We start from the raw sequence: 2500 nt of genomic DNA on the forward strand, positions 1-2500 counted from the left end.
TTCCCCGCGAAACGGGAGCCCAAACAAAACTTTAAACGGACCCACCGAATTGGGGATCATCAATCCTGGGAAAATAACCACGCACACCGCTGCCCCCCGTGCCAACTTGAATTTAGAAACCGTCCCCAGCGAAATCCCACGTTCGGGCGCAAAACTGCACGTTTGGAGCCACATTTTGTCTGAAGCTGGAAACGTGCATTCAAAGCTGGGAAAAGGTGCTCATTGACAGGCATCTCCACTTCGGGACCTCGTAGCACCTTCACCCGGGTGGCGTTGGAAAGGTCTGGGCGAGGGGGACACGGGGAGGTCAGGCTCGCCACGCGCACGCGCTTCCCCGCGAAACGGGAGCCCAAACAAAACTTTAAACGGACCCACCGAATTGGGGATCATCAATCCTGGGAAAATAACCACACACACCGCTGCCCCCCGTGCCAACTTGAATTTAGAAACCGTCCCCAGCGAAATCCCACGTTCGGGCGCAAAACTGCACGTTTGGAGCCACATTTTGTCTGAAGCTGGAAACCTGCATTCAAAGCTGGGAAAAGGTGCTCATTGACAGGCATCTCCACTTCGGGACCTCGTAGCACCTTCACCCGGGTGGCGTTGGAAAGGTCTGGGCGAGGGGCACACGGGGAGGTCAGGCTCGCCACGCGCACGCGCTTCCCCGCGAAACGGGAGCCCAAACAAAACTTTAAACGGACCCACCGAATTGGGGATCATCAATCCTGGGAAAATAACCACGCACACCGCTGCCCCCCGTGCCAACTTGAATTTAGAAACCGTCCCCAGCGAAATCCCACGTTCGGAGCGCAAAACTGCACGTTTGGAGCCACATTTTGTCTGAAGCTGGAAACGTGCATTCAAAGCTGGGAAAAGGTGCTCATTGACAGGCATCTCCACTTCGGGACCTCGTAGCACCTTCACCCGGGTGGCGTTGGAAAGGTCTGGGCGAGGGGGACACGGGGAGGTCAGGCTCGCCACGCGCACGCGCTTCCCCGCGAAACGGGAGCCCAAACAAAACTTTAAACGGACCCACCGAATTGGGGATCATCAATCCTGGGAAAATAACCACACACACCGCTGCCCCCCGTGCCAACTTGAATTTAGAAACCGTCCCCAGCGAAATCCCACGTTCGGGCGCAAAACTGCACGTTTGGAGCCACATTTTGTCTGAAGCTGGAAACCTGCATTCAAAGCTGGGAAAAGGTGCTCATTGACAGGCATCTCCACTTCGGGACCTCGTAGCACCTTCACCCGGGTGGCGTTGGAAAGGTCTGGGCGAGGGGCACACGGGGAGGTCAGGCTCGCCACGCGCACGCGCTTCCCCGCGAAACGGGAGCCCAAACAAAACTTTAAACGGACCCACCGAGCTGGGGACGGCTTTTTCCGGGAAGATAACCGCGCACACCGCTGCCCCCCGTGCCAACTTGAATTTAGAAACCGTCCCCAGCGAAATCCCACGTTCGGGCGCAAAACTGCACGTTTGGAGCCACATTTTGTCTGAAGCTGGAAACCTGCATTCAAAGCTGGGAAAAGGTGCTCATTGACAGGCATCTCCACTTCGGGACCTCGTAGCACCTTCACCCGGGTGGCGTTGGAAAGGTCTGGGCGAGGGGCACACGGGGAGGTCAGGCTCGCCACGCGCACGCGCTTCCCCGCGAAACGGGAGCCCAAACAAAACTTTAAACGGACCCACCGAATTGGGGATCATCAATCCTGGGAAAATAACCACACACACCGCTGCCCCCCGTGCCAACTTGAATTTAGAAACCGTCCCCAGCGAAATCCCACGTTCGGGCGCAAAACTGCACGTTTGGAGCCACATTTTGTCTGAAGCTGGAAACCTGCATTCAAAGCTGGGAAAAGGTGCTCATTGACAGGCATCTCCACTTCGGGACCTCGTAGCACCTTCACCCGGGTGGCGTTGGAAAGGTCTGGGCGAGGGGCACACGGGGAGGTCAGGCTCGCCACGCGCACGCGCTTCCCCGCGAAACGGGAGCCCAAACAAAACTTTAAACGGACCCACCGAGCTGGGGACGGCTTTTTCCGGGAAGATAACCGCGCACACCGCTGCCCCCCGTGCCAACTTGAATTTAGAAACCGTCCCCAGCGAAATCCCACGTTCGGGCGCAAAACTGCACGTTTGGAGCCACATTTTGTCTGAAGCTGGAAACCTGCATTCAAAGCTGGGAAAAGGTGCTCATTGACAGGCATCTCCACTTCGGGACCTCGTAGCACCTTCACCCGGGTGGCGTTGGAAAGGTCTGGGCGAGGGGCACACGGGGAGGTCAGGCTCGCCACGCGCACGCGCTTCCCCGCGAAACGGGAGCCCAAACAAAACTTTAAACGGACCCACCGAGCTGGGGACGGCTTTTTCCGGGAAGATAACCGCGCACACCGCTGCCCCCCGTGCCAACTTGAATTTAGAAACCGTCCCCAGCGAAATCCCACGTTCGGGCGAATAACTGTGAATTTTAAGCCCCCGTTTCTCTCAAGCTGG

This window comes from Osmerus eperlanus, chromosome 4 (assembly GCF_963692335.1).
Source record: "Osmerus eperlanus chromosome 4, fOsmEpe2.1, whole genome shotgun sequence".
Classification (NCBI taxonomy): domain Eukaryota; kingdom Metazoa; phylum Chordata; class Actinopteri; order Osmeriformes; family Osmeridae; genus Osmerus; species Osmerus eperlanus.